The 20,578-nt window shown below is 40.5% G+C and overlaps 1 protein-coding gene across 2 annotated transcripts in view; it reads right to left on the minus strand.

The window, feature by feature from the left end:
* RBMS2 (RNA binding motif single stranded interacting protein 2) overlaps window positions 1–20,578 on the minus strand; it is a 97,229-nt gene that overhangs the window by 30,922 nt on the left and 45,729 nt on the right. The window lies entirely within an intron of this gene.

The following is a 20,578-nucleotide window of genomic DNA, read 5'->3' on the forward strand; positions in this document are numbered from 1 at the left end:
TTTCCCTTCCTCCTAAATTTATGACTTTAATCTCCAGACAATGAGGAAACATGCTGCAACTGTGAGATACATGTGCAGAATGCCTTATAGAGAGAAGCAATAGGTGGAAGAAGAGAGCTCACTGTCTTCTTCTGGCACAAGCTCTTTGAAACAATGCACCCACTTTCAGGCAGTATTAGATGAGGTCCTTGTGACAAGAACACCAGAATCACTCCCTACATCCTCTCTTCTTCCTCCTCTGCTTGGAAGAATGTACAATTTCAAGCAAACACTCGGCACATATTTGTGAAATCAGGTTGGCCTAGACCAATGGGCATGTCAGAGTCTTTTCCTTTCTCAGGTCTAGAACACCCTCCTACCACCCTTCCAGGCCCAAAGTGTCCCTTGGTCAATTGCCTTCAATCCCCGGATGGGGAGAAGTAAAGAGGTTTCCTCATCCAGGATGATCAGAAGTTCCACCCTTCCAGAGGATCTTAACTCGTGAAAGTAACAAAAGCCCGCCCCGCAACACAGCTACTGTCAGAGAGGAGAGCATCCAAAGGAAGGGAAAACATCCTCACTATCATTGGTTGAGGCTCCTTTGATGTCATAATCACATAGCCGGCAAGCAAATTTGGTTAGAACATTCTCATCTCTGGGATTTCCTAGACAGCCCTTTTCTTTGCACAATGAATGCATGCCCATTGCTCATGTGCTCAGGTGCCGTTTCTTTTTTTTTCTAAGAAGCATTTCTAAGTATCCAAGTAGCCATTGTGTCATGGCAGAAATGTAGCTTCCCTTGCTAGTATATTCATTTTTCCTGCTGATTGCCATGGAGGATATTGCTGCCTGAGCTTATCGCAAGGCACGAATTGGAAAATGCAAGGATAATCAGTAGCACTGAGTGATACAGCTCCTTCTCTTTTGCCTAGATCTCTGTAGTGACCTTTTCTACAATTCAATTTAGAAGCCAAGTAATTCCCTGTTCCACCTTTTAGAAACATTACCATGTCAATGAAACACAAATGATGTTAGTATAAGTAAATTTAACAGTACGTTCTCTATCACCGCGGAATCCTGGGAACTGCAGTTCTAAGACAGCGGACTAAAGATCTATGAAGAAAATTATCAGCACATCAAACTAACATTTGCAGGATGCTCTGGAGAAAGTTATGATAGCTAATGTTCCACAAAAGCAGTAAATGCATAAACGGAAGGTATATCAGGTAAGCCTTTAGAAGAGAGTTTGGAAATACGCTCATCCCCCGACATTTGCAGATTTGACCTTTGCGGATTTTATTATTTACGGATTTTATTAATTTGTTCTCTCTAGGAATATCTAAGTCCTCCAGTGCAACTTTATGGTTAACTTTAACCAAACATCACACTGAAGGACCTAGAGATACTAGAGAGAACACTCTATTAGGCATTTGTAGTTCCTCCAGCACAATGCTATGGTCCATGTCTGGCAGATGTTGACCACAGAGTTGCATTGGAGGACCTAGAGATCCCTAGAGAGGTGTTCTCTCAGGTAAAAACAGTGTTTTTGTTATTTGCGGGTCTTCCACATTCACTGGGGTCCTGTGCCCCTAACCCCAGCAAATGCAGAGGGATGAGTGTATTGACAAATCTAGATGCCACCATACTAGAATTTGGAGGACCTAGAGATTCCTAGAGAGGTGTTCTCTCAGGTAAAAACAGTGTTTTTGTTATTTGTGTTTTTCCCCACATTCACGTGGGTCCTATGCCCCTAATCCCAATGTGGAGGGATGAGTATAATAACTTGCAGGTAATGTAGATATTGGTAACAAGTTGCTTTGTGTTTGGTTAATAAAGTTGCAGTCAAGTTCCATTTCCAAAGGACATAATGGTGGAGAAAAAGTTACTCATTGGTGTAATAAGCAATGCTTTATAATTTTAACATGAATTTCTCAAGCTTTATGGCAATCTCTTATCAATCCTAAAATCCACCCTCCAGTTAACAAAAAGTAACATGGAATGCAATGTATAATGTTAGTTACTTTTTAAAATATTGTAATGAATAAAAGCAACAAACCACATTTTTAAACACTACATCAAATACTGAGGGGAAATTACTTTCCAGAAATAACCTTCCAAATTCTGCTTTGGATTAAAATGCTTTTCAAATAAACCAAAACATCTCAGAAAACTTAAAAAGAGGGTGGTGCTTTGAATAAAAATAATGTATAGCTGCATTTAAAGTTGCCAACTAGCTAGACAAAAACTGGCTGGACAAGTCCTGTGTCTTTGACAACAGCTTAATCTCCAGACTTGAGACACAGCATCAAAATAAGTATGATCATCTGCTCATGTCTGCAGATCAAGCTGCAGGCAGGGGAGCACATGCTGGAAACCTTATCCATACTGATCTCTTCCATTTCACCTTTTTTTAAGGGTGCAGAAAAACCTAGTCCTCTTTGCATGGAACTTTCAAAACCAGCTGCCTACTTCCAAGGCTCCCTTCTTAGGATTCTCAGAACACTGCCCCATTCCGCAAGCAGTTTTCAAGATCTTGTGATCCTGGGAGGAGGAAAAACAGTCTCAAACACTGGATTGTTGAGCTTAAAAATTACTTCTCTGCTCCAGGGCATGTGTGGGACTAGACAAGAGGCACATATGTTTGGCTATGCATAGGGACACTCCATTCCCATCATTCATTTGCAAAGTGCTGCTGAAGTCACTGAGTCTGCCCTGCCCACTGGGACAGTTCTGGGTGGAGTATTTTGTATTGCAAAACTGCTCTGCTATTCAGCAGGCTTAGTTCACCGCTTGAGAGGAGCCTAAGTCTGGGACTGTAAGGAGGCTTCAAAGTAGAACAGGCAGAAGCAGAGTACAACTGGAAATAAAAGCCTGTGGAAACAATAATAAAGGCAGAGCTGTTTGTATTCTGCGTACCAGCAGTGTGTGCAAAAAATAATGCCATTGCACTCTCGTTTCATTCACATTTATCATATGTATCTGATATTCTCACTACAGGGCTGTAAACTGACTCAACGCCCTCGTTATTTCTAAACATACACTGAAAGGATGGGAAAAGAAACTTTTATCACTTTAACTGCTACATTCACTTTTGCATAGTCTGTACAGCCACTACAATGCAGAGTGAATTAATTCCATAGTAATTTAAATCCATTATCTAAAATCACTAAGAAAAAAAAGTAAAGTTTTAAATAACCGAATTAAATCAATTTTCCCAATGATGCATTTACTCAACATGGACACACAAGGATAGAAACAACAAAAAGTATTGTGGTATAAACAGCAACAGATCTACACTGGCACAACTTTTCATTTACACTGTCCATTTCATAAAATGCGCCCACAATTGCAATGTATTTGTCTGACACAAAAAAAGAGTCCTTCTACAATCTCAGCATAATCCAAGGCCTCTGGAAATACCTTTTGCAGAATTATCTTCTTAGAGACTATGTAAGCGAACAACTGTGAAATTTCTAGATTTGTAGTTATCTCTGTCCATGTATACTATTGTGTCCTACAAGAATACGTGCCATACCCTACAGTACAAATCTGTATGTGTACTGAGTTCAATGGAACATGTTTACATGCTGAGTTGTGTATAGGATCACGGATTAAGATAGATGACCATTCAATAACCTTACAGAAGTTTGGGCAAGTGGTTATTGGACAGAATAATTTCTCAATGAGATTAAAAGTAATAGAAGAATCTAGTGTAAATTAATTATATCTACCTCCCATTGTTTATTAAGATGCCCCTCTTATGTATCCTTGCTAGGAAGTATTTACTCTTTACCTTGAACAGAATACAGAACCAGAGAGTTGGAAGGGACCACAAAGGTCTTTTTGTCCAACCCTCTAGCATGCAGGGGTCCACTGCTTAAGGATGCTGAGAGGTAGCCATTAATCTCTTTAAACAACTGAAATGAAAGAGAGTCCTTCAACTTTGATGGTAAAGTATTCTACTATGGTACAGTTCTTCTCTTAAGAAGTTCTTCCCAATGCTTGACTGTAGTCACTAGTCAGCCAAGAGAAGTGAGTAAAAGCAAAAGAGGACTTCTGTAACTTAAAGAAAAAACGAATCCAGTGGCACCATCAAGACTAAAATTTATTATAGCACAAACTTGTATAGACTATCTTCCAGACAGAGCTGATGAAGTCAACCATACTCTATAAAAGTACATGCTATAATAACTTTGTAAATGTATAATCATGCACCAGCTTACATTTTGTTGTAGAATCCACATAGAACTAGACCCATAATGTAGACATTCTGTGACACTGTGACTTGCACAACTATAAACATCCTCCACAAATTTCAGCCATGTAGTGGTTAAAAAAAACCCAAGGGACAAAAAAGGTCTCTACAGTTCTGTTCCATTTTAACAATAGTGTGCTTTTTTTGTCCCAGCCATTGTAAAGTAGTGGGACAAAAAATGCCCATGCAGGTTTTTGTTTTTCTTTAAGTTAATCATGATGCTATGAGGCAAAAAGGATGTGATCCTGTTATCAGTCACTTGGCTCCATTTGCAGGTAATAGAAATTTTTTCTGCAAGAAAGGGAAGGGGGAATTGTAGAATTCTCATGGGAAATGTTAAATCCTTTGATGTTATTGTGTACCTTGTGTACCACTTCATGGGGGTTTCTTGGTAAGGTTTGTTCAGAGGGGGTTTGCCATTACCATCTGCTGAGGCTGAGAGAATGTGATTTGCCCAGGGTCACCCAGTGGGTTTCCATGACCAAACTGGGATTTGAACCCTGGTCTTCAGAGTCACAGTCCAACGCTCAAACAACAACACCACACTGGCTCACTGTTGAACTCTAACTTAACCTTAATCCTCATCCTAAACGGAATTCTCACTATAGTCAGAAAATATCTCACAACCCACATAATGCCTTTTTATTAGAAAAAAATTCTGGTGTCTGAAGTTAAGGTGTGACAGGACTCTGTTGTTTATGCTGTAACAAACTAATATGGCTGCCATGCTGGAAACCGTACTTTTAATAGGTATACAGAAAACTGTGAAACAACACTTGCCGAAAGGCATCATCCAGGTTCATGCAGTGGAGTTTTCTCCTCCATCCCTGGAAGAAAACAGAGGCATCAAGCCTTTTGTACTCAGATTCTAGAGGTCTTAGGCCTTCAGTTTTTGTACTAGAACCCAAAATTTTCTGTGCAACAGATCTCACAATATTAATCTTCTTTGCCTTTCAAAGTTCCAAAGTAGACATACAGTCAACCTGGATGCAACATTTATGGATGGTACAGGGTCAGTAATTATTATCTTTGCTATTCTTTCCAATTACGATGTGTCCCTTTCAGGAGTATTTATACTTCTGTCCTGCACTGAATTTGTTCTGTACATCAAGTGGATAGATGTCCACATGCTGAAATGGGAAATGAAGCCCTTGCCTAAAAGCATTTTGCTGGGTAATCGAAAACTCTTAACATCTTCTAGAATCTCAGAATAAAGGAATTATTAGGATGGGAAACAGAGCTCAGGATGATCTCATCCTGCTAGGTTAGCCAGAATTGTTTAAAAAGTAGTGCCATTAAACTGATGAGATTGGAATTAATTAGGCACCTTTTTACATATGTGGCTAGAATGTCCAGCCATTCACAACTTTTGTTCTCAATTACTGGATGAAATTGGAGCCATAAGGAAGCAAAAAGTGAATTATTGTTGAGGATTTTTCCTAATCTTTCAGTTTATTGACAAATAAATTTTTAAACCACAAAGATGTTATGACCTGTTGCTTGGTAAATGCCTGTAAGATACTGAAAATTAGAAAGGAGGTTATTTGGTTGATTGGTGGGCAAAAATCTGGGACTCACGCCTCTTGGATAAACTAGTACATAATAGGACAGCAGCTAAAGCACTGGCCTCTTCTGGCCTAAATCTTCTTCATAGACAATGCAATCTCTTTTGCCCATTCAGTTCTTCATCAATTGGTTTGTTAGACTTGAACATATATGTGACTTAATTTTGGTGCTTTCTGAACTGGTAGCCAAACTTTGTTTACTTTAAGGGTCAGGAATAAACTTTTCTAGACAACGGCCTCATAGCCCAAAAAACCCACAAAAATTTATGAATGCTGGCCATAAAGGCCTTTGACTTCACAATATGTGCATTTGTTTGTTTAACAAAACACGCCATCACCACCAGCCAAATCCACTGGATTCTCCCACTTCTGAGGACCTGCTTGGTGCTGAGCTCATTGACCCAAGAGCAGACAGGGATCTTGAATTTCTGGTTTCAATATAACCTTGATAACTTTTTTTCTCCTCCAAGGTAGAAGAGAAAGCAGTCCATAGGAATCATAAAGGAAATCTAGGACTTTCCTCCTCTTTTGACTGGGCAGCAGAATACGAATTCCCTCACCCAACCTTCACAAACTGCATACGCAGACACAAATATAGCAGCAAAAAACAAGCATCCTTGCTTTGATTTGGATCTCAAGCTTATGCACAGAAAAGTCATTACTGTTTAGTTTTTGAATATCTCAGAGCACAGCCTGTCTGCGTGTAAGTCAATGGAGCATGAGGCATCTTTACAACACTGAACACAGATTGGCCTTTGAGGAAATTTGAAGAACAATTTAGATTATCAAGATTTGGCAAATACTTTGTTTGGTGTCTCTTTAGCTGGGAATCCAAACCATCCTCAGACATACCTCAAACTTGCAATATTGATTCTGCATTAATGCAGAGATGTAGAAAATTATTATCTCTCCAGATAATCCAACCACACACATCTAGCAATGGAGGTATAATAACAGTAAACTACATTTCAGAGCTGTGAAAATCTCTCTCCTAGCTTCAGCACAAACCCCACCAGGAAACTGAAGTATAATACAGTATCAATGGGTTATGTTTTCTGCTCTGAAGTAATCAAAATGAAGTACACTACAGGGCTGTTATAGTTCAAAGCCATATCCAACTGGTGACAGAAGGACTACATTTGCACTCACAAAACTAACATATTTTTGTCATGTCAAACAACTAAACAATAATCTCTGTAAAGTAATATCAGAGAGAATATGAATGGCTTCTTTGCTGCTAACATTTATGTGAAAATGGATATGCTCATGGTTACATTAAAATTTAGTTTTATGGGAATTTGCGCCTGAAGGGCCTTTCAAAGAGTGTGTGTGTGTGTGTGTGTGTGTGTGTGTGTGTAGGCCAGGAAATGGCTTATCCAAACTATGAAGTGGTTCTATGGCCTGGTGGCAATGATTTCTTATTTCAGAAACTGCTGTCTTAAGTTTTGGACCAGACCCTCTGGATGTAACCACAACTTTTTCAGAGGCATCTATCACCTCATGTCTGCAACCAGCCTTGTCCTCAGTACTGCTACTGTAGTACTGTAGTATGGCAGGCCAAGGACGGACCAAAGATAGATCAAAATCTACCTGTAGATCAGCAAGTGACTTCCAATTAATATTAGCAACAACTGAGCACCTTTCCCTCAGAATTAGATTGCTTGAAAGAATGCTTGGAGAAAAACCAGGGCCTGTTTTGGTGTAAGACCTGTGAGCTGGTGTTAAGCCTGTGTGGATCGCAACTTCTTGGGCAGAGCATATGCTCAGAGGCACCCTGTTGCTTAGTTTTTACTCAAACTTCTGTTTGTTTATGTCACCATTTTGCACCTGCCTCCAGGCAGTGAGCCTCAGTGTTTTATTTTGTTTTTTTGTGGAGGGGGGGGGTGCGCAAAACAGATTCCTGATACCTGAAGCTGTCCAACCTCTGACACAGGCTGTATGGTTATTACACACCTTTCTCCTGGACCTAACAGAACAACCTCAATAAGTCTTGAAGGCAGCAAGAAAGTGATATGAAAGAGCTGCTACTCCTTCCAGGACCTGTGTTTATGGGCCACGCTCACTGATTCAGTTTTCTCAATTTAAAATTTGCCTGTTCCCATCAAAAGCAACTGATCCAGTACATTTTCACATCAACTATATTCAAGGATCCATTCACCAAATATGAACAAAGACAATCACTCAGAGATGGCAGGTGAATACAGGCTGTTTACTCCAGTAATTCCCAAACTGAGCACCGGGCATGCTAGCTTGCCATGGAAAATAAATAAACACAGTACTTACAAGCCTCCTGTGAGCACAAAGTACCCACCCACAGAGGATGCTGCCTACTGAATCCATGCATGATTTACTACTCAGAATTACTCATCAATAGAAGAGGTTGCCTGTTGCGTCCTTGGATGAATTACTGTTGCAAGCTCACCTTCTTCCAGTAAGGAAGCACAAACAGTCAACATGGAAACAAACAGATAGGCTCCTTGGAGGGAAGGAGAGGGTAATTTTCCAATTTACATTCAGAAAATAAAAATGTGCCTCTATAGTGGGATTTGAACATGCATCCATATACTTCTCAGTTGTCATTTTCTTTCCGCTTTTTCACACAGGTAATGTAAGCAGTCGAATAAATTCTTTTGTGGGGAACCCCACAGTTTCCTGAGATGAAATCAAAACCCTGCCAAGTTGAGGTGCCATTTTATGTTCATTCCCTAAAGCAGAGTGAAATTCCTCTGCATTGCTCATGTGAGGCCAAACAGGCTGTACAAAACACAAACACCAGCTGAGGCCTAACCTTTGTCAAGTGGAAGTGCTTCCTATGTCTGCCCTTCATTAACTCCAAAAATAATATGGTTGCGCTTAGACTAGATTAAATTTTCATTTCATATGCAAGGAACATCTGAGAACAGATCTAAAACTGATACACCAACCACAGCCCTCTATGCCCACTGGAGGGTCATCTTAAGGTATGGCTGGAGGACTACAGTAAACTCTGACCACTACTCCTCAAAAAGTATTGATGGTAAGTCTTAAAAGCACAGCAGCAACATCCCCTATCCATCAATATGCAACCTCTCACCTCTGGACTGAATAGGACAATTGTTGACCAATGGCCATGCACAGCCTGAATGAACCTGACACATGACTACTTCAGCTTCTTCAGCTAATCCAGTTGGCCATTTTGCAAGGCAACTAATGGTTGTTAAGAGACAGCACTCTACATTGTTAAACCAGATGGGTCTGGCAAGGCAAACCATGAATGGGTCAGGAGGAGCTGGACCCCATTTAGTCCAGCCACATTTCTAGGACAACTTCCACATGTACTGATGTTATTTCTTTAGACCTATAGCCTACACTGTTGCCAGATTTTAGAACAATTTATATTCAAGGTCTGTCCCAAAGGACCTATACTCAAGCCATAACAGGTAAAAGTCACTTTGCATTATTCTCCCTTTGAAATATATTCCACCTCCCACTTCAGACATTGTCCCTGTCCTGTAAATTCAACTCAGTTTTCCTTACCAAAAGATTAAACCCAGGGAAATGAAAGGAATCATTGTTCTGATGAACAAGTGAAGGCCCATGTTAAAGTAAAAAGATACATGGTAGCTTCCAGAAGAATCTATTGTGGCTCTAGTAGGGATTTAAAGCCATGCTTTCATCGCATTGTTCTCCGAGGTCAGAATGAGGATGAGAAGCTACAGATCTTTCCCAAAATGGTCCCCTCCTCAATGCAGTCTCCCCCTATGGCTGCCTGATGAAGCCAACGCTATATCAGAGTCCAGGCAGATGATCATAAAAGAGAAGTAACAGAAGGTTCCTCAGATGCATGGCACACAACAGGACTGACAGTCATGCAGACTATCAAATAAAATGCTTGCTCAGCTGTCATTTTTCCAAGGTCTCCACTGGAAGAAGGGAAAAGCCACAGCCCTCTTTTATGCTCAGACGTCCAGGCAAACAGAAGTGGTAGCTGATGGGTGGGAGAGTCCAGCATGGGAAAGCCCGTCTGAAGCTGGAGTGGAGGGACAAGACTGGTGGCTGAGGCATAATTAGAATTGCTCAACAATTGAGTGTTGGACTGTGACTATGGAGACCAAGGTTTGAATCCCAGCTCAGCCATATAAACTCACTGGGTGACCATGGGCAAGTCACACTCGCTCAGTCTCAGTATGGCGATGGCAATGGCAAACCTCCTCTGAAAAAACTTGCCAAGAAACGCCCATGATAGGGGTTTATGGCCTTAGGTTGCCTTAAGTGAGGTTGCCATAAGTTTATGGCCTTAGGGTTGTCATAAATCACTCACAGCTTGAAGGCACACCACCACCACCACAAATCCACAATGAATGTTCAACTGCAAAGCTGAGAGGCTGCTACTATGCCTCTTGCTATAGTGTGTTTTGTTTTCAACCTGGAGACAAACTATATGTGACAATAGCAATACATAAACTCATCTCTAATCTCTGTTTGTAAAGAACAGTCTTGTTAAGAGAAGAGGTCAATCAAAACGACTAACCCTCAGGATCTCAGGATCTCCCCCCTCCTCAGTAATGTCTCCAAAGCCCCCTTTTCTTTTCTTTAGAACTGAAGTTGAAGTGGTTTATCGGTTGGTATTATTTTGTTTAATTTATTGTTGTTCTAACTAGTTATTGTGGTTTTAATTTAGATATGCAGTTTAATAACTTTTGAAGGGGGGGAGAGAAATATATTGTTTTTATGCTGTATGTTATTTTAATGTTGTAAACCGCCCGGATTGGTTCGCCACAGGACGGTATATAAATAAAATTTTTTATTATTATTAATTTATTCCCTCCCATGCTGTTTTCCCAAAGAAATTCAGCCCACTCTCCAAGCTATTATTTGCTCCTTAGGGCAGAAAAACGGTGTACATACAGTATGTGTTTCTTAGGATACATCCAGTGTGACTGAAAAGTCCCAGATTTTGTTCCTGTTACTTCTGATTTTATACTGACCTGGGGAGCTGATATAAAAACTTCCTGACCATACTGGGAGCTGACCAAAAATATTCTTGGATGAACAAAATGTGTATGGATTTGAAGAATAAAATCAGAAAAAACAAGAACAAAAGCTGGGACATTCTGGTCTTTTTAATCAGTTTGGATATGCTCCTAGTGAAGTGTTTCAAGGAAGGGGCTGCGTTAATTGGCAAAATGGCACATGGAAGAAGGTTTTGTTTTGTTTTAAAACAGGTCCCAATCCAGATTTATCACTCCAACAGCTGTTTTTCGCATGTTAACAGAGCTTTAAAAGGAATGGATTTCCATTTGATCTCTGCTGTAGCTTTAACCATAAAGGCCTATAAAATGCCACTTTGCTGACTAGCTAGTTCATGGCCTTCCAGACTTCCGGAACCCACAGCAATCCTCAGTTTGCCAAAATGGAACCTGATTCGGCCACCACTCATGGCAGGACACTCACTAAGTAAGCATTTAAAATTTGAAATCAGTATTTGGAAATCTTTCCCTAAGAGTCAAAATATTGTATATACTCATGTATAAGTCTAGAAATTTAGGTCAAAAAATTGACCCAAAAAACCTGAGTCAACTTATCCATGGGTCAATGTAAATACTGTACATTAACTCTTATTTAAAAGAAGAAACCATCCCCTGGTGAAAAGCAAGAGTATAATCTGTCCTGGAAGCACACTCCCTCTACGCTCTCATCCATTCAGCCTTAAGACTGAGCACAAAGAGTTATGTCTGCTGGAATTTTGTAAATTCTTTGACATTGTTTTGCTTCGCTTCATCCTTCAGCTCCTTTGCTATATGCCCCTAAGTCTTACCCTAGACATCCACGGGTCATATCAAAATCCATAATTTGCCCCCAAAACTTACCCTCGACTTATACATGAGGTTGACTTATAGCCGAGTATATACGGTATGTCATTTACAGGCTTGTTGTTTTCTCTCCTAGAAATCTAGACTTCCTCCTTGAGGCAGATTTTTGTAATTATTATTATTAATATTTTTAAATTTTACAATACACATTATTACGCTTTCTTCATACAAATATATGCTTTAACACTTATTTTATACTAAATATCACCTCAGTGCACCCTTTCCCCGGAGCCATTCCCATCCATATACTCCAACCAAAATTTTAATTCATCTCATGAAGGTAATTTTCCATCTTCTTTTCTTAATACTTTTTCAATAAATGTTTTCCATATTTCATCAAAATCATTTTTTTCCATAATCCTTTCTTCACTTTCAATTTACATGTTAATTTATCAATAATCACTATTTGCCAGACTTTTTTATACCAATCCTCCAATTCCACATTTATTCCACATTTATTTTCCAACTTCTTGCTATTTATTTCCAACTTCTTGCTATAATTAATCTCGCTGCTGTAAGCAAATTTGTTAAAAGATTTCTTTCTTCTTTTTTCCATTCTACATCATTATACAGGGATAACAATACTATATTTGGTTTTCTATCTATTCTTATATCCATAATACTTTCTATTTCTAATATTACTGTTTCCCAATTTTTTTACATATTTACATTGCCACCACATATGTATATATGATCCTACTTCATTACATCCTCTCCAACAATATTTTGAATTATTCTTATCTATATTACGTAATCTCACTGGTGTCAAGTATCATTTCCAGATCAGCTTATAATAATTTTCCTTCATTCGTACCGACAGGTTTTTCAAATGTCTTTGTTCCCAAATTTTATTCCATTCATTTTCACAAAATTTACATACTAATTCTTCTTCCCATATCTCTTTCCAAATATTTTGGTTTATTTCTTTTCTTTTATTCTCCATTAATATTTTATACATTTTGCTAGTTATTCCTTTCATAATTTCATTTTCCTCTAGTTCTTTTCCTTTCTGAATTATTTGTTCAAATTGCGTATATTTTTTCTTTTCTATATCCTTTTTCTTCCAATTTTTAAACCATTGTTCTATTTGCATATAATGAAACCATGACATTTTTATTCCCCTAAATTTCTCTTTTATATTTTCTCTTCCTATTTTTAATTCTATCCAATTTTCTATTTTATCTATCTTCCTTTCCTTTAATTCCTTACCTAATAAATTTCTTAAATTCTTTGGGAATGACTTTACCATTATTATTAGTACTATCAATGAGTTTTCATTCAATAATTCTTTTTTATATTTATTCCATATTTCTAGTATATTTTTCATAAGTGGGTTTTCAATTTCTTTAATTTCTTTTCTACCAAATTCTTTAAAGAAATTGAAAACCCACTCTTTTCCTGTTTCTAACCAGTCCATATCTGATGTACCTAACATACCTTCTATTGCATATTTTAATTGATTGGCCTCATAGTATCCCTTTATATTAGGGAGGCTTAACCCTCCCTTTCCCTGGGATCTATACCAAAATTGCTTATTTAGTTGAGGCAGATTTTAAATATCATTTATTTATTTACACAATCTTTTTTCCTATTTCTTCAAAGTAAATGTGTATTCCAAGAGCCGCTGATAGAGGAGTAAATAGTACCATATTTAAAAGAAAATACTGTAAAGTATACAAGTTGGCATCATTAACTCTTTCAAACTTAGAATTCTAATACTCAGGAGTTTTGCAAGTTTTTAGGCTGTAAAAGATTATTTTTTGATCTATCTTGGTTGTTGACACACATGCAACAGCTGCTGATAATCTGTCTGGCTCCAGCACTGGCCTACTGGACCTCTAAATTCCTAAGGGCTATCTGCTTAATCTGTTTGAATTTTCTTAGTAGTTCCCAAAGTCTGGGCTCCATATGTTGTTGGACTACAAAACCCAGAACCTGAAGCCAGCATGGCCAATGGTCAGGGATTTTGGAAGTTTGAGTTCAACAACTTCTGGGGAACTATTGATTAAACAGGATTTTATTCTTATCAAGGGCATTCCAAGTTAAGAATGGTAGGAAATGGTTGCTGCATTTCCTAACATGTCCAAGCAGGCCAGAAAGCAGCATGTTATTTAAAATGCCTGCCAATACTCTAGCTGAACTCTAAACTGTAAGTAGGCATTAGAATAGATCTGCTCTCCCTACCACTTTTGAGTCTTAGTATTGTTTCCAAGTGTACCTCCTCCTCTTCCAGTTGGTTTAATCACACAACCCTTCCTTTCTAAACAATTTTGCAGCTACTATACCTGTAAGCCCTGCAAGAACAGACCTGCAAATTCAAGCCTAAATGCTTTGCAAGAAACATTATCTGCAAAAGCTAGATTAAACTTTGCAAGAGGTCATCTGCAGGCAATTAAAGCCAACAAGCAGAACTGAATACTACAGTGTCTCTGCTGTTCAAATTAAAACAGGGAGAAATGTATTTGCTTTTTAACATACATTTTGTAAAGAGTACAGGAAATATTTTTATGGATTGCATTTTGAGAGGGCATTGGTCACCATGTACTATCTACGATGTAGATAGAGAAGTCATCATCTACCTTAGTCAGGTTCTGAAATACTGTACTGACAATTACTTTTATCTTGTTGACTGCTAGCACGTCGATGGAACCCAATGTTGCTATGCTCAAGTCTAATCACTGTTCAGTTCCCCAAAGGCTGAGGCTCCTGCAAACAGCTGATACCAAATCCAATCTTTTTGCAGTTCTGCTTTGGGGGCAGGGTGGGGGAGGGTGTAGTACACTGCTGAAGTGAACACTGCAAAGATGAGAGGGATGCACAGATATAGGATAGGGGACACCTGGCTGAATGAAACTAGTGTGAAAGGGATCTTGGAGTCCAAGTAGACCACAAGTTGAACATGAGTCAACAATGCAATGTGGCAGCTAAAAAGGCCAATGCAATTTTAGGCTGCATCAATAAAAGTATAGTGTCTAGATCAAGAGAAGTAATAGTGCCACTGTATTCTGCTTTGGTCAGGCCCCACCTGGAATATTGTGTCCAGTTCTGGGCACCACAATTAAAAAAGGACATTGAGAAACTGGAGCGTGTCCGAAGGAGGGCGACTAAAATGGTGAAGGGTCTGGAAACCATGTCCTATGAGGAACGACTTAGGGAGCTGGGGATGTTTAGCCTGGAGAAAAGAAGATTAAGAGGTGATATGATAGCCCTGTTTAAATATTTGAAGGGGTGTCACATCAAGGAGGGAACAAGCTTGTTTTCTGCTGCTCCAGAGAACAGGATCAGGAACAATGGATCCAAGCTGCAGGAAAAGAGATTCCACCTCAACATTAGGAGGAACTTCCTGACGGTAAGGGCTGTTCGACAGTGGAACAAACTCCCTCGGAGTGTAGTGGAGTCTCCTTCTTTGGAAGTCTTTAAGCAGAGGCTGGATGGCCATCTGTTGGGGATGCTTTGATATGGATTTCCTGCATGGCAGGGGGTTGGACTGGATGGCCCTTGTGGTCTCTTCCAACTCTATGATTCTATGATTCTATGCAATGAGGTCCCCACCCCTGGAACGCACCTATGACTTGGTACAGGCTGACATCAGCAATGAGGCGAGATGTATGCATCTCTAGTTCCTGATGTGGAGGAGGGCAACTTGTGATCCTCCATATGTTGTTGGACTGCAATTCCCATGCACCCAACCCAATGTAGCCAATAGTGAGGGATGATGCAGTTGCAGTCCAACACTATTAGGAGGGCCACAAATTGTCCACCCTTGCCTGAAGAAGAACTTCTGCTGAACACTCCAGATAGCCTAGGACAAGAACCTTGATGTGGTGTCCAGAGTTTGGGTAGGCTGTACTGTATGGTCACCTTTTTAAAACATGTCTTCCTTTCTGAGACCTTTCTTTCCTGTACTGTCAAGCAAGATAGTGTTTTGGGATATAAACAAAGTAATTGAATGATTGACCAGTTTCCTGGTTAGTCCGAAATATTTCCAAGTGACATGTAGCCTTCCAGAAGCTATTGGACTATCCTTAGCCTTCACTATTGGCTATGACTGATGGCAGCTGCAGCCTGGAAGTATCCGGAGGGCCGAATGGTCTCCATCCATGGTATTGTTGTTGTTGTGTCCCTTCAAGTCATTTCTAACTTATAGCAGCCCTAGAGCACACCTTTCAGCACAATTTGTTCAGAGCTTGCCCTTGCCTTCCTCTGAAGCGGACAGATCGTGACTTGTCCAAGATCACCCAGTGGGTTTCCATGGCCAAGTGGGGATTTGAACCCCCACTTTGGTCTTCCAGTGTACTAGTCCAACTACTAGATAACACTGGCTCTCATCATCCAGTGCTCCAGTGACATGAGGAAGAAGTCCAGCAGCTGGAGTCCAGAGTAGCTACACTTCAGCATATTAGGGAACAAGGGGTTTTCCTGAACAGAATGGAACGAATGGCCTTGGATAGGGACCACATAGAGGAAGTTGCTGGCGAGGAGGGGGTCACTTCACATACACAGGAGGCAGACAGCCAGAGGAATGTCACACAGAGAAGTAGGGAAACCAGGGATCGTTCTGGGAGCTTGCAGCTACAGAATCGATTTGAAGCTCTTTCCCTTATCAAGGAGGATGAGGAAGAGCAGCATGGACCGACTTCAGACACAGAGCAGGGGAGCCTGACAGTTCCACCACAAGGAACAGTCACTGTTAAGCCTCACAGGAGGAGTGTGGTGGTGGTGGGGGCTCCTTGCTGAGGGGTACAGAAGCAGTGATTTGTGGGTCTGACAAGATGTTTCGGGAGGTGTGTTGTCTCCCTGGGGAAAAAGATCCATGATGTGACAGAGAGGTTGACAAGACTGGTCAAGCCTACTGACCAATACCTCTTCCTTTTGCTCCATGTGGGAACCAATGATACTGCAAGACACAGTCTTCAGAACATCAAAAGGGATTATGAGGCACTTGGTAGGCAGCTGAACGAAATGGATGCACAAGTTGTCATCTCATCTCTTCTGCCAGTTGAAGGGCATGGTCCAGGAAGGGAGAGGAAAATAGCAGATGTAAACAATGGGCTCCACACATGGTGTCACCAAGAACAGTTTGGATTCTTTGATCATTGGCTGCAGTTCCATGATGGGGGACTTCTGGCAAGCAATGGGTTGTATCTCACAGCAGTTGGAAGAAACGCTTTTACCAACAGTCTCAAGAATTTGATCAGGAGGGCTTTAAACTGAGTTATGTGGGGGAGGGAGACAATATTCTGGAAGGCAAAAGGGCTGGAGAAAACTGTCGTAGAGGGAAGAAGGCAAACAGTGCAAAGACCCAACAGTGAGAGGCAAAAAAACTTGCACAGGCAGCAAGTAAAGGGGACACATGGTCCCCGATGTCTCTACACTAATGCACAGTGGGAAATAAGCAAGATGAACTTGAACTCCTAGCACAACAAATATGATATAATAGGCATCACTGAAACCTGGTGGGATGAGTCTCATGATTGGAATGTGGAAATAGAGGGGTATAACCTTTTAAAGAGAAAGAGGCCAAACAGAAAAGGAGGAGGAATAGCCTTATATGTCAGGGACATTTACACCAGTGAAGAGATCCAGGACATCAATACTGGAAGCCAGTTGGGGAGCATATAGATAAAAATTAAAGAAGAGGGAAACAACAGTGATGTTATTGTGGGAGTCTATTACAGACCTCCAAGTCAGATGGAGGTATTGGGTGATGCCTTTCAAGAACATATGGCCACACACTCAGAAAGGAGAGATGTAGTAGTGATGGGTAACTATCCTGATATTTGCTGGAAGTCAAACTCAGCCAGTCCTCAAGGTCTAGCAAATTCCTCACTTGCCTCAAAGACAATTTCATTGTCCAAAAGGTGGAAGAGGCAACAAGGGGGTTAGCTATTTTAGATCTGATCCTAACCAACATGGATGACTTGGTTAATGCGGTGCAAGTGGTGGGATTAGGTGGAAGTGACCATGTTCTCCTGGAATTGGTTATACAGTGGAAAGGAAAAGCCAGGAATTCTAGACTTTAGGAGAGCTGATTTCAGTAAACTTAGAGAAGTACTGGAGGTGATTCTATGGTCAAGAATACTAAAAGAGAAGGGAGTTCAAGATAGGTGGGAGTTTCTCAAAAGCGAGATATTGAAGGCAAAATTTCAAATAGTTCCAATGAGGAAGAAAAATGGGAGATGTCTCAAGAGACCAGGATGGATGACTAAAAAACTTTCAACTGAGCTAAGTTTTAAATGGAACATGTATAAGAAATGGAAAAACGAGGAAATCACCAAAAAGGAATTCAAACAAATAGCTAGCATGTGTAGGGGGGCAAAGTCAGAAAAGCTAAAGCGCAGAATGAACTCAGGCTTGCTAGAGAGGTTAAAGACAATAAAAAGGGCTTTTTTGGATATGTCTGCAGCAAAAGGAAGGAGGAGGAAACGGTAGGGCCACTGCGTGGAGAAGATGGCAAAATGCTAACAGGGCACAGAGAAAAGGCAGAATTACTCAACACCTCCTTTGCTTCAGTCTTCTCAGAAAAGGCAAAGGTGCTCAACCTAAAGAAAATGGAGCAGAGGACAGAATGGGGGAAATTCAGCACAGAATAAGTAAAGAGATAGTACAGGAATACTTGGTTAATCTAAATGAATATAAGTCTCCTGGACCTGGTGAACCACATCCAAGAGTATTAAAAGAACTGGCAAATGTAATATCAGAGCCATTGGCAATAATCTTTGAGAACTCCTGACAGGAGAAGTCCCAGCAGACTGGAGGAGGGCAAACGTTGTCCCCATCTTCAAAAACGGGGAAAAGGAGGATCCCAACAATTATCGTCCAGTGAATCTGACATCAATACCAGGAAAGATTCTAGAGCAGATCATTAAACAGAGAGTCTGTGAACATCTAGAAGGGAATGCCATAATCACAAAAACTCAACATGGGTTTCAGAGAAAGAAGTCATGCCAGACAAATTTTATCTCTTTCTTTGATAAAATTACAAACTTGGTAGATGAAGGGAATGCTGTGGATATAGTATATCTTGATTTCAGTAAGACCTTTGACAAGGTTTCCCATGACATTCTTGCAAACAAGCTTGTAAAATCTGGACTAAACAAGGCAACTGTTACATGGATTTGTAACTGGTTGTCCGATTGGTGCTCAACAATGGCTTCTTTTCATCCTGGAGAGAAGTGACCAGTAGGGTCCCACAGGACTCTGTCCTGGACCCAGTGCTATTCAACAACTTTATCAATGACCTGGATGACAGAATTAGGGGCATACTTATCAAATTTGCAGATGACACCAAACTAGGAGTAGTAGCTAATACCCCAGAGGACAGGATCAAAATTCAAAATGACCTGAACAGACTAGAAAGCTGGGCCAAAGCTAAGAAAATTAAATTCAACACGGAGAAATGTAAGGTACTGCACTTAGGGCGGAAAAAGGAAATGCACAGATATAGGATAGGGGACAACTGGCTGAATGAGAAAGGGATCTAGGAGTCCAAGTAGACCACAAGTTGAACATGAGTCAACAGTGTGATGTGGCAGCTAAAAAGGCCAATGCAATTTTAGGCTGCATCAATAAAAATATAGTGTCTAGATCAAGGAAAATAATAGTGCCACTGTATTCTGCTTTGGTCAGGCCCCACCTGGAATACTGTGTCTATTTCTGGGCACCACTATTTAAAAAGGATGTTGAGGAGCTGGAGTTTGTTCAAAGGACGGCAACCAATATGGTGAAGGATCTTTAAACCATGCCTTATGAGGAACGACTTAGGGAGCTGGGGATGCCTGAAAGAAGAAGGCCCTCTCTCTATCTACCATCATCCAGAGAGAGAGATGGGCGGGCCAACTCCAGAGCTTGCCTGAAAGAAGAAGGACCTCCTTCTATCCACCGTCATCCAGAGGGAGAGATGGGCAGGCCAACTCCAGGCCTTGCCTGAAAAAGAAGGGCCCTCCCCCCAGTCCATCTGCTGTGATCCAGGCATCAGAGGGAGAGACGTTCTGCTGGACTTTTCCCCTTCCCCACTGCCATTCCCTTCTCTTTTTGTGTCTTGTCTTTTTAGATTGTAAGCCTAAGGGCAGGGAAATGTCTAATTTTAAAAAATGTATGCTGCTCTGATAGCCTTTTGGCTGAAGAGCAGGGTATAAATACAATAATAATAATAATAATAATATGATAGCCCTATTTAAACATTTGAAGGGATGTCATATTGAGGAGGAAGTATGTTTGTTGCTGCTCCAGAGAACAGGACCTAGAACAATGAATGCAAGCTATGGGAAAAGAGATTCCACCTCAACATTAGGAGGAACTTCCTGACAGTAAGAGCTGTTCAACACTGGAGTGTAGTGGAATCTCCTTCCTTGGAGGTTTTTATACAGAGGCTGGATGACCATCTGTCGGGTATGCTTTGATTGTGATTTCCTGCATGGCAGGGGGTTGGACTGGGTGGCCCTTGTGGTCTCTTCCAACTCTATGATTCTATGATTTTCTCTGCCAAAAAATTGTATCAGTGTACATCCGCACTGACCCAACTCTAATTCCTATCTGCCAGTAGTGTTACATTTTAAGAATCTCTGAAAGCCAATAGAAGCCCAACAGTCAAGAACTGCATTTTGCCTGCTCCTCCCTCCCTTTCTTTATCATGTATTTAGTGATCTAAGTATAAGATAGCAGCCAGGACATTCCTTTAAAGTTGTATTCCCAGTAGACTGAACTCGCTTCCACAGACTGGTGAAAAAGGCCAAGTCATCAGGGGCCTTAACGTTGGTTTTTACCAGAGAATTTTTTAAAGAGGAACCCCACAGTCCTGTTATAGTCATTACTAAAGACCTTGCAGTATGGACGGCGAGGGATCTGCTGCAGTCACCTGCAACTCTTGTGGGATGTTTCTCTTCTTGCCTACAGAAGTGGAGAACTTCACATGCACCAAGTGCAAG

The sequence above is a fragment of the Sceloporus occidentalis genome, unplaced genomic scaffold (genome assembly GCF_023333645.1).
Source record: "Sceloporus occidentalis isolate IW3139 unplaced genomic scaffold, rSceOcc1.0.p SCAF_1, whole genome shotgun sequence".
NCBI classification, from domain to species: domain Eukaryota; kingdom Metazoa; phylum Chordata; class Lepidosauria; order Squamata; family Phrynosomatidae; genus Sceloporus; species Sceloporus occidentalis.